General features: G+C 37.5%; 1 long non-coding RNA gene across 1 annotated transcript in view; it reads left to right on the forward strand.

Moving 5' to 3' along the window:
- Positions 1-200: 200 nt before the first annotated feature.
- Positions 201-13366, forward strand: part of LOC141381271 (uncharacterized) — an 86575-nt gene continuing 73409 nt past the window's right edge. The window contains exon 1 of the long non-coding RNA XR_015481136.1: positions 201-299. This is a non-coding gene — a long non-coding RNA (uncharacterized LOC141381271). The remainder of the gene's footprint in view (positions 300-13366) is intronic.

Below are 13366 nucleotides of genomic sequence, written 5' to 3' on the forward strand. Positions count from 1 at the left end.
ATAAATGATTAGGATGTTCATGTTTTGGGTGAACAAACCTTTTATCAAAGGTTTTCCAGATGATTTAACAGCAATTATTGTTGGTCATATTGAAACAATTTTCTTTTCTTTTTTCCCCCAGTCCCGTCGCTCTAATGAGACCAGTGCATTATCTTTCTTAGCGCAGTCCTGGTTAGAGGTCAGCATGTGCACAAAGGGACCTCTGTTGATCGGTATTCAACACATTTTTTCATCATTTCATCGTCCCTCTGCCCTTGACTACAGGAGCGGCGTAAAAGTAGCAAATTTGCATCTCAAAGGTAAATAAGCATAATTTGATGGTCTTGTTTATTTCTGCCTTCGCTGAGGTTAGATGTGAAACAGTCGAGAGTGGTTTGCAGGTTTGTTCTTTATATCTCACAGCTTCAGAAGATCTCCAGATCATGTTAAGTGTGCAATTAAAGCACTAGGTATAAGTGCAATCTTACCTCATGAGAAACTAAAGTGCAGAGCTTGCTATGCGGATTTAAAGGGAATGCTGGGAATTAAGACTTGTATGGCTTAAAGGTGTCATAAAATGGAAATCTAAATATACCTTGGCATAGCTAAAAAATTTGAATTCGCTAAAAAAAATTGAGTTCAGGACATGCTATTGACCTCAAACATTATTATTTCCTCGTTCTCGTATACATCCCATGAGTGAAAAAATCCTGGTGAAACACAGACAGGGCGATCTGCAGGGGATCATTAATATGCACGCCTCGGGCTGCATTTAATTGACCACCGTTTTTCCTAGTGAGATTTCTCCTTATTTTAAAGTTTACCTAAACTTCTATTGTACTTACTATGTATGTGGGACTCTTATTTTATAAATTAGATGAGCTTTTAAGGGATAGTTCACCCAAATATGAAAAATTTGCCACCATTTACTCACCCTTGATTTGTTTCAAATCACTTTTTGAGTCTTTTTTTCTTCTATTGAGCAAAATAAAAAGAAAACCTGTAACCACTGACTTCCATATTAATTGTTTCTCTTAATATGGAATACAGTGGTTACAGGTTTCGCAGAATCTTCATTTTTAGGTGAACTGTCCCAATAAGGAAAAATAAGGAGTCGATCACACCAAACACGGTTTTCAAATCTGAAAACGCGAGGTGCACCGCACTGTTTTTTTTAATTTTTTATTTTTTTTTTGGTTGGCTTTTTATGTCACTATGGCATTGACTCAATCAGCTGTGTATTGTGTACGATTGTTGCTGTTAATATTGTTATAATTGTAATATTTAAAAAGCCCCTGTTAAGGGTTTTTGAAAATGACCTTCTATGCAGTGTGTTACACAGCTCTAAGTGAATGAAAACATCCAGCTGAGGTTTAAATCTGAAAGTGCATCATGTTTTAATCAAAGATTCGACTTAAGAGTCCTTTAAATAATTTGTCGTTTGTCCGGTTCTTTTGCTCGTTCGAATTGACGTCAGTATGAAACAAGACCAAATATGTTCTGTGTCAGATCCGGTAAAACGTACACGCTCCTTTCCCTTCAAACACTAGCAGAGTGTGGGTGTGTGTGAGACTGATCATGACTGAAGATAAGTGAACATTAATGAGTGAACGTTCTGGTGATTAATGCAATATTCTATCCTGTCACAGAGGATTAGTCTGCCGTTTGTTAAAGGAAGGATCAGAAAAGACTATAGATGTATGGGAATTGTCAGAGCTTGATGGGAACTTTATCAGTACACAGTTCATGGATCAGTTTTTTCCAAGTGCCATTAAAATGGTTGCTTTCTTGTTTTTTCTAGCTTGTAAATTATGTATTAAATTGTGTTTTGTTACTTTTAATTGCTCCACACGGCTTGTGCTGTATCTTGTCAACTCTTTATAATCTAAAATTGTGTCTAAATGCACATTGAAAACGCAACGCGTACCGCTTTGTTTACGGATTTATGTGGTTTTGAGCTCTTAATCCTCTGTCGTTTCTCATGGCTCTGGCCATCGTCAGCTGTTCCTACACACGCCGGTCAAGTTTCAAAATAGTTCAGCTTGGTGGTGTTTGACTGCATTGCTTTAATGCACTCCTACATTGGGCTCATACATATACTCTGCACTCAGACTACTTTAACAATGTTGATAAGCCATGGTGGGCATTTCTCTCTGTCTCTCGCTCAACACAGTTGACCAATCACAATCGGACCAATCAGCCTAGATTAGCATTAGGCTAAAGAGGGGTTTGGAACAAATGAATCTCTGAACAAATCATGTGGGAGTCACTGGGATAATTAGGTAAAAGTAAATGCATATTATAAGACAATGAAAGTGTTTTTTTTTTTTTTTTTTTGCATATTAGCTTGTTTTTGGAGACCCCCAAAAACAAAATATGGCCTTTTTAATGCACAATAGGGGCTCTTCAACAATATTGTGATAAATTTGTGAAATCATACAGCTCCGTTTAACTCAAAACAGTGACCATTAGTCTCTCTTCCGGCTTTAAAAGTCTTTGTAGTCGTCTTGACAACATAAAACACTGCTGTCACCTCAACAGAAACCCCGCCTCTGCTTTCGTTTGATTGGAGAATGAAAATGATTTGACTGCTGTATCACATTTTCTGCTCAGAGTTGACTTTTTTTCAACTGCGAGCTCACACTGTACAACGGCGGTTAAAACGTGAGGCACGCAGGACACATAATCAGCACACAAAACGCTCCCGGCCCTTAGTAAATCATTTTGAAAATGTGCTTCTCATCACAAAAAGCCCATTCTTTATGATCAATGCATAAAGGGGCACTTTGGTGAAAAGGCAGGCAGGCAACAATGAAGTGTTTACACTTCGTCAGAACACAAAATATAGGATATATGGATTACACGCTTATTCAATGCCACCCCGAAGAAGCATAATGACTGTTTACATAAATATTTTGTTAGTTTACATATATATTGTTACATTCATATGTCATATGTTTGTAATGAGGCAACAGACATGTGTTCATTTGTAATGAGGCAACAAACACATGTAGAATGCATGTTTATGCACTGTCATATCACTCAGCCCTTACTCTGCGAAAAGACGCCAGTTAACTTTATAAAGCTCATTTATTTAGGTGGAAGTTGATATTAATTCCTGCATTTCATACACGTTAAACCCACAAAACTCTAAATACATTTCTGTCTGCCCCATTTGTCAAGTATGATTAGAATTTACTGTAAAAAACATGTTAACAGTTTTCATATTTTGTGCTTTACACGTGTTTTCTGTTCATTTACACTTGTGAATAGCATTATGTGAGCTTGATCTCTGTTTACTTTTGACGTTGAAAATTCAACTCTACAGTTTGACAAAATGATTTTTATCACATTTTAGTAGTTTGAAAAAATATATTGTCTAAGAAATAATCTAGAAATAAATAATTCTGTAAAATAACAGAAAATGTATTGGCAGCTTTTTACAATGTTTTTGTATATATCACTTTAAACTGTTAAAAATGTTAATAACAGTCAATTCACTGAACTTTTCAAGGTTAAAAGTTTATCAATAAGTAAGATCATGGTCCCATAATGCAATTTAAAACCATAAATAAACAGGGGGAAAGCTCTAGGAGAGATCTAAAACCTGCTAATCTACATATTTTTACAGTGTATATATTTAACCCATAACATCTACTCACCTAAACTAGGTTATTCAGGTGGCATAAAGATAGCACACTCGCTTCCTCAACCCATGCAATGTATTTTTGGCCATTCCTACAAATATACCAGAGAGACATAAGACCGGTTTAGTGATTCAGGGTCTCATTTCAGTAATATGCATCATTTACATTCTATTAAGTCACACTAGTCTGAGCATCCGGGGTCCTCCTCTATAGTTTGCTGTCTGAGGGCTTGTGTTATGTGGACGGGGGGGATTTTGAGAGGATCTGACAGATGATTTCACCTCATGGCCTGAGCTCTAATGGCCTGTGAATGACTCTCTCAGTCCACACCACTAACTGTCATAATTAGCCAACACAATCAGCCAGAATGGTGATGAGCGCAGTGATCAGAATGCAGATCGGCAGGGGACGTGTAAACGGTTGCTTCTAGGATTGTGTGTTGGGATTTGCAGTGATGCGGTGAACTCAAATGTCATGGTCAGCCTGAATGAGGTCACAGGTAAAGGTTAAGATTGTTGGCTATGCTGGAAGCGCCACATTAGCTCCTGCTGGAAGATATCGTAACTACATCACCTTTCTGAAAAATCAATAGTGGTTTTTAATGGATCAAATAAGGATTTTAAGGAGGAAATGTTAATGTAACAATAATTAAGGTAATATTTTTTACTAGTGTATTTTTGATAACACTTTACAACAAGGTTTTATTAGTTAATATATTTACTAACATGAACAAACGACGGACAATACATTTATTAAAGTATTTGTTCATATTAGTTAACATGAAATTCATGCATTGTTAGTGCATGTTAACTCATCGCATATTATCAACTACCGTTTACAAGCATGAATTTGGATGTTGCATTAGTAAATGTTGAACTATGATTATTAAATGCTCATAATTAATTCATGTTAGCTTAGAAACACTCACTAAAAAATCATCATTTGACTGAATATTAAGAGACTCTATTTGAGGATCAAAGTGCAGCCAAATATACTAATTAATTTTAAGTTTAAAATAATTCACATTCATAGATTTTTGGTAGATTTTAAAGAAAATTACCAAAAATTTAAAAGTAGTAAAATTTTAAAATTTTAAGTATTACAATTAATGAAGTTTTCTTGACCCTGCCATTTTGACTGTGGCTTTTTTGCTATAACTATTTTATGACTGATTTATTATTAGTAGTATTTTTATTTACATATTTTATATAATTTCATTTACTAGAATGTAATAATATGAAAATTTCATTTTCTTATCATTTTAATTTTAACATTTCCCTTTAATTGAATGTTATATAGCAGTGGTTCCCAAAGTGCGGTCGCGAGACAATGAGTGGGGGTCGCTTGGTGATTTCCAAAAATCTCATATATGTTAATAATCTATTAAAATTACCATATTTTATCCATAACCTAAGGAAGATAAAAATAGCTTTTAACTTATAATACATTTAATATATACTTAATAGTTATTAGTTACATAATATAAAATAAAAAACATGCAAATAAAAAGCCACTAGCCTTTCAGTTCTTTATATATTGGATTGCTGGATTACGACACAACTTAACATTGATGATGATCTCCAAATGGCGGTCTCTAAAATTATACCAAGAATGGTCTTGTGCTGAATACATTGTGCCCACCAATCTTACTAGGTGACATAATATTAAATTAAACAAATGAACAATAATTATAAAAAGATTATATGGTTGTTAGACTGTTTGTTTTTTTATGTGTTGTCAATATGATCATGTTTATATAGTTCCTATTGATGTGTGTGCAATATTTGTATGTTTATCACTTCTTCCGAGCATAGTGGGGGTCTAAAAAATAGTGAGGGTCACTGGAATTGTTCTTTTAGGGGTCGTGGGCTGAAAAGTTTAAAGACCCCTGTTGTAAAGCAATTAATATTCACTGTAAATTACATTGTATTTACTGGTGGCAGTAAGTTACTGTAAATTCCAGAGGAAATTGATAACAGTGTATCTCCTTCCACTTTTAACGACTTTTGTTATGCCGTATTTAATTGTAATAAGAACTCAATTTTACTGTAGGACAATTATGTTGTATGGTACTGTATTTTAAATTTGCTTTTTGAAAATTACTGTATATTTTACAAGAAAGAAATACAATACTTTAAATACACATAAAGCAAGGTAAATGGTGCTTTAAATGTAGACATGGCATTTTTCGATGAAATAGATTTACAGTAAGTTACTGGCAGTTAAGTGCTGCTAGTAAGTTGCAATATGAACTTTAGTAATTTAATGTAGGACGAATATGCAATATGATAAACTATTTTAAAGTTGTATTGTAAAAATGAGTATATTTTACAGTAAAGATATGAAATACTTTAAATACACATACAGCAAGATAAATGTTGTTTTAAATGTCGATACGGCTTTTTATTTATTTTATTATTATTATTATTATTTTTATTTTTTTTTTTGCTGTAATTGATGTAAGTTAATGGCAAAGTGCTGCCAGTACTGTAAATTTTACAGGACATTGTTAACAGTGTATGAGCTATCTATATCTTTACACTGTAATTTTTTTGTAAATTACACCAAATTTAACTGTAATATAAACTGTACTTTACTGTAGGACAGTTATGCAGTACTGTATTTCAAAGTTGCACTGTGAATATTACTGTATATTTTACAGTAAAGGTATACAGCACTGTAAATGAGGAATATCACTCAAGTAGCAGTGCAATGTGGCTGTATATCGGTACTGGTGGGAGGAGTGCATTGGCCGAGTGCCCCACCAGTGACGATATACAGCCACATTCCATTGCTACGTGTGTGATATTGTGTTTATACAACAGTTCAACGCTACAATCGTGTGTATCTAAAAGAAAATCAAACACGAAGACTAAAAATCCTTTTGCAAGAGGAACTACTTTCTTCCGCCATTTTACAATGCTTTTTTTGAAACCGTTTTATCTTTTGCTTAGGTGTCATGGTTTGGGAATCTCTCTGTCAAGAATAAAAACTCACTAAATCAAATAGCTTACTGGTCCAGTAAGCTGATCGAGGTGTCACTTGCCAATCTAGAGGCTGTTTACACCAGGCAGCTAAAGAGAATCACTAATTCAAATTTAAAGGGAACCTATGGTGAAAAAATCTACTTTTAAAGTTCTTTGGACAGATATTATGTGTAGGAATAGTGTATAGACCAGGGGTCACCAACATGGTGCCCGCGGGCACCTGGTAGCCGGTGAGGATCACATGAGTTGCTCGCGGGCCTGCTCTAAAAATAGCTCACCATAGCACAACATACCAGAAAGCTGCATCTAATATTTGTGTAGCTATTCTTTTTACATCACACTTGCATTGATGTAAAACTGAAAATGAAATTAAGTTATACTGTATATAAAAAAACTTTAAAAACTATTTCAGACAAATGAAGTGTTGCATATTGATATATATCTGTTTCCTTGTTAAATCATTGTTGACAACTATTGTGAAAAATCATTAACATGATCAGTATCTTCACATAGATGAATATCATTAATTATTAATAATAAAATATAATTAAAAGTAAATTGAGAAAATTTGTTTTTTTAAAGAAGTGTTTATCAAACTGGTAGCCCTTTACATTAATCGGTACCCAAGAAGTAGCTCTCAGTTTCAAAAAGGTTGGTGACCCCTGGTATAGACCATCATATTGTGGTGATGTAAACACACCCAGTCCTTTTTTTTTCAATTTAACAACATAAAAATGGTGGACCAATTGTAGTGGTTTTGGGATCGACCGCAGCTTGATGTAGGAGTGCGGTCCCCCTGCCTACCAATATTGATTGACAGGCGCGCATTACCCTATCATTAGTTTGTTGTTTCACGTCTGCCATTTTCCGTGCGAGTCAAAGCCATGTCACCAAAAAAAACAAAAAAAAAACACCCTTGCTCTATTTTTAGATGTAAGGCTCATTGGGCTCAACACAAGATCAACATTCACCACATAATCGTTTGTAACTTTAGGTGGGTTTGCAAACGTGTACTTTTCATTGCGTCTTCCTTAAACTTCAGCCATTTGCATTTTGTTGTTAATATTTTTGCTGCACAACAGAGCGCCATCCGAATAGTTTTATTTTAAATAACATGCGAATGTGCGCATCTGGTGTGCCGTGTTGCGGCTCTGAGCGGCGCATCCGGTGTGTGATGCCCTTTAGTTATAGACTCAGTCAAAGTTAATTCAGAGTGTGTGTGGTTATCAGTCTCGGTGTACAAGCTTGGAACTTTAAACTAGCACACAGTTGGCTGTAAAACTATACAAAGACACAAATGATTTGGTTGTCTCTGCTTGGTCTGTGACTATGGGTCGTACATAAACGGCTGAATGCTGGTCCGCTCACTCATGCTGCTTCTCTCTCTCTGCCTGTCTGTTGCCTTACACAAAATGGGGGAGCTCTTGGCTCCGCCCCCTTAAGTTGGGCAGGAAGTCGAAACTAATTTTCCTGTGAAGCAACATACCCCTAAAATAACGACCTGTGTACACACCCACAAAATGACACTTTTTAACTGAATTGAACTTGTTAAGTGATTATTTATTTATCCTTTATAAGTGATTTTATGTTTATGTTTTATGTCTTAATGTTCATTTGTTGTTGTTACTATGTGAGCTTTTTTGTTTTCCACTGTTATGAGATGAGGACTCTTGACTGCAAACCAAACACCTTATACACCATCAGGTATAAATAAAGTAGCCTACCTACCTACTCCCTCACATCAGCAGCTGATATCAGAACAGCAGAAACTGTTGTTACTTCACAAACGTCACTTTAGAGCTAGTATTTGAATGATTCTAGCATAATGTCCAAAGTGATGACTAAACATGATTTTGCTGACATTTTAAGATTATAAGGCTGAACGGCATGAAATGCCATCAGTCTAGAGACATTTCCCAGTATTTCTCTGTTGCAATCGGGAGATCACAATATTACTATGGTATAATACAGCACTACAACATACAAAAGAGAGAGATCGACAAAAGTAATTTACCTGTGAAATAATGCTTTGATCAGCTGTAGTTTGAAATTACGCTGGTTTACTCTAAGGGCTTATTATGCGGTCCCTGTCGCCATCTTGTAGATGAACATCGTCAACTGTCTTTGCTCAAAACCAATGGGCTGTCTCTCAGAAATTATACACATTTTTAAATAGGCACCATCCTTATAAATTGCATAGTTGCAATCTAAACATTCAAAAGTACATTATATTGCCTGTCTTGTTCTGTGTTTAGCTTTATTTGTTGCAGTAATTAAATAAGGAGATGGACAGTGATTACCAACAACTTCCAGCTTTTATTCCACAATGTGTTGCCGGTTACTGGTAAGGTATTGTATGGGCTGTACCTCTCTGACTTTTAAATGCTGTGCTAGTATTTCAGCATGTACCGAAAACATTGGTGATGTATTGCTGTTTTGATTTTCTTCAATGTTTGCAGAACCGCAAGGCTCCATAGCTTCCTCTTTTGTACTGACGTTGGTTTCTACAATACACCTGAGCATCTGATGTGCGAACATGATAGAATCTTTCTGTGTGAAAAGATCTGAAGCTACGACTTGCCATTGTCTGGTTGGTATTTCGTGAGAAATCATGGGCTTCTTAGTGTTTGAACGACGTTGCCCCAGGCAAGTATCACTCGTTTCAACCATGTGTTCTATTTGCTTACACATTCCCGGCCAAAATAACACATCTCATGCTCTTTGCTTGGACTTTTCGACACCCATGTGACCAACATGGATGCGTGTGAGCATTTCTTTTCTGAGTGAGGTGGGTGTGACTATTTTCTCACCTTTGAGAATGATTCCATTAGTCAATGAGAGTTCGTCTCGGAAGTTCCAGAAATCGCTGACGTCTGCAGGGCACTTCTTCTTCTCTCCAGGCCATCTATTCAGAATCACTTGCTTCAGCCGAATGAGCTGGCTGTGTGATTCAGTCTCAGCACAGATCTGTTGCAGTTTTGTGTCACTGACTGGTAAGCTTTTATGTACCATGTGGACTTGCATGTCCATTCCTTTGCTGAGATTGTCGTGCTCTGTCTCTATGGATTTTCTAGAGAGGGTGTCTGCCACTGGAATCTTCTTTCCTGGTCGCTGTATGATAGTGATGTCATATTTCTGGAGTTGTAGAATCATTCTGTGGAGTCGCGGCGGAGCTGCAACATGAGGTTTTTTCTGATTCAAGTGGCTTGTGATCAGACTCTACTATGACTTCACGGCCATAAACATACTGATGAAAATGCTTGCAGCAGAATAGGACCGCATAGAGCTCCTTTTCTATTTGAGCATAGCTCACCTCACATTCAGTCAGTGACCTTAATGCATAACTGAACGGCTTTCCATCCTGAAGTAGGACTAATCCAAGGCCATACTTCGATGCGTCCACTTGAAGGTGCAGTTTTTTTCTGCGGGTCATACTATGCAAGAACTGGTCCAGGTTCCTTAGTTATGAGGTCTTTCATTTTTTTGAATGCATCATCATGCTGAGAATCCAATTTGACCTCACTGGACTGTTTAAGCAGTTGACGAAGTGGCGCATTAATGTTCGATAAACAGGGAGCAAACTTGACAAGTAATTTATCATGCCCAGGACTGTTTCGAGCTCTGCTTTGCTCTTTGGTGGCTCTATGTTTTTGATCGCTAAGTCCTTTTCGGGATCCGGCTTGATTCCTTCAGCAGAAAACCAGTGACCAAAGTAGCGAACCTCAGTAGCACTCACAATGCTTTTCTCAGGGTAGAGTTTTACACCTTTCTCACGAAATCTTTGCAACATCCCGTGCAAGTTGTCATCATGCTCCTTTTTGGTTTGTCCGTATACCAGGATATCATCGACGATTGCAACGACACCCCTTAGACCAGGGGTGTCAAACTCAATTCCTGGAGGGCCGAAGCCCTGCACAGTTTAGTTCCAACCCTGCTCCAACACACTTACCTGTAGGTTTCAAACAAGCCTGAAGGACTCAATTAGTTTGATCAGGTGTGTTTAATTAGGGTTGAAACTAAACTGTGCAGAGCTGCGGCCCTTTTGAAACTTAGTTTAAACCTGTGCCTTAGACCTTCGTACATCTCATCAATTTTGCGTTGAAATTCATCCTGTACGGAAATGATGTCAAATGGGAGACGTCAAAATCGGTACCTTCCAAATGGAGTGTTAAATTTCATTAGCTTAGATGACTCCTCTGTCAGTTTGATTGTCCAGTACCCTGAACAGGGGTGGGGTTAGGGTGGTTGTTGTCGCGATCGAAATGAATAGCGGGGGGAAGGGGGTTGGGGGAGGGATTTGTCGTGCGAAAACTAAAGAGCGGGAGGTGAGGCTAGTGCACTTCAGATCACTTTGAAAGGGCACTTTCTATTCAAGACTAAAAAGGGCGTGTGCACTGCACAGGTTGAGCCCTATGTGTGCACGTGCCTGTCACGGGGGTATAAGCGTATTCTGAGATTGCCGGTTTGCTGTTTTTCCACAACTATGAGTGCATTTACCCAGTCAGTGGCCTCTCTTACCCTCGTCTCTCCATATTTTGCAGCTCTTCTTTCAGTCTGCCTAATAGGGCCAGAGGTAGCCGTCTTGGAGGATACACGACTGGAGTTGCATCGGATTTCAGATGGATTGTGGAATAATCCAATGCCATCGAATACATCAGCATATTCCTCCATGATGCTTTTGTCCTATTTAAGTGCATTTACTGAGAGAACTGGCATTCTTTTAGACCTAACATGGGCGGTGCTTGCGTATTGACTATGTAAAAGTTCAACAGAGTTTCTCTGTCCTTCTATCTGCATGGCAGTGCACATGTTCCTTTTACTGTGAGCACTTGACCACCAAATCCAGTGAGACTGTGTTTAGTCGGTGAGAGTTTGCATTTAGCTTTTAGTATCAAATGTGTGCAGTGGAATGACATTTACCTGCACTCCAGTGTCCAACTTGAAACTAACTTCAGTTTCCTCTACTCCTTGTAGTATGTCTCCAAATGCTTGTTCCATGTCACCTGGTGTTTGTGAGACCACAAAAACCTCTGCAGGTGGGTCTTCTTCACAGTGTGAAACCTCTGCTCACTGCATACATATTCCTTTTGTAAGCAGAATGACATACTTTGGCGAAATGGTTACGTTTTTCACATTTGCCACACTGTTTACCTTTAGCAGGGCATTTCTCAGATGGACCGTGAGTCTGGTTGCCACAGTAACCGCAACTTCTGCCACGCTCCGTGACGTCATTGCTGCTGCGATGTGAAGCTTTCACTTCAGCTTTCTTTGCTCTCTTCTGTGACTCTCTCTGTGTGGTGACAGCGTGCAGCACTTCATCGCGGGGATTGTATGCGCTGTTTAGGAACATTTTGAGCTGAGCTTGTGCAACTTCATGCGATCTGGCTATGTCCATGGCCTTGTCTAGCGTTAACTCGGAACCAACCGTCAGTAGTGTCTCTCGCACTCGAGGAGAGTTATTGCCAAACAAAATGCGATCTCTGAGCATTTCCTCACTGTCTGCATAAGCACAGTCTTTCACGAATAGTCTTAGCTCAGATACAAATAGCTCAAAACTTTCATTTGCTTCTTGTATTCGCTCATGAAATTTATATCTGGCGAAGAATATGTTCGTTTTGGGCATCACATATGCTTCATACTTGTCATAGTATGTTTGCAGTACCTTGTCAGCGCCCAGGTGTTAAATTTATCTCTTCCTTTTTCTCCTATCCATAGGAGCAAATAGCTGCACTTTTCATCTTCTCCCCTTTTCTTCAGTGGACCCGCAAACATGAGCTCTGCATGCTGTCTGAATTTTCTCGATGCGTCTGGTAAATTAGACGATTCCCAGTTCATGTGCGGTGATGGTACTCCAGCTAAATCCATTATAAAATTAAACTTGTCTTCTGACACCATGTCTTGTTCTGTGTTTAGCTTTATTTGTTGCACAGGGCACGCAGTAATTAAATAAGGAGACGGACAGTGAGTACAAACAACTTCCACAACGTGTTGTCGTATTACAGGTTAACTATCACTAGTAAACTCGTAAATTAGTGTCGCAAATATTCAGCGCTTACGTGAATATTACATTGCGCAACAGCTGCATTATTTGTCAAACTGTAGAGTGTCCTCTGCTTGTTGCTATATGTGGGCAGAGTAATACACAAGGGAAGAGGGTGAAAAGGCAGTACGAGTGCTGTTACTGGCAGAATATATCACAGCTATCAACCAATCAGATTCAAAAGCTAGATAGAACCGTTGTATAAATACGTAAACAAGATAAAAGTTGCTTTAAATACAAATATATATATATATATATATATATATATATATATATATATATATTTTTTTTTTTTTTTAGATTGTATTAGATGTATTCGATTTACAATAGGTTACTGGCAACTGCTTTTTCTTAATTTATAAAAAAATACTAATTTATTAGTGAACTTTCCTTAAATTTCTGACTGAAAAATATTTCTTCAATAAACCGTTCCAATGTTCAGCATGCCCAGGCAGCACCAAATATCTGTCTAAAAATACTGTGCAGCTTTCAGAGACGCTGCCAATAGTCAGAATTTCAGAGTGAGCTTATAGAGCGCCCAAATCTCCAAACAACAATAAAGAGAAAAGCTATTTACTTTATGGCAATCATAAAAATGAAACATTATCAATGAGGCTTCTCCAATCTGAAAATCGCTGACGGATTAAACGACACACAGAGCACTTTAGGTGAGCCTCTTTTTAGACTGGCTGAATTAATTAATAAGGCTGATG

This window comes from Danio rerio, chromosome 3, assembly GCF_052040795.2.
Source record: "Danio rerio strain M-AB ecotype USA chromosome 3, GRCz13ab, whole genome shotgun sequence".
NCBI lineage: Eukaryota > Metazoa > Chordata > Actinopteri > Cypriniformes > Danionidae > Danio > Danio rerio.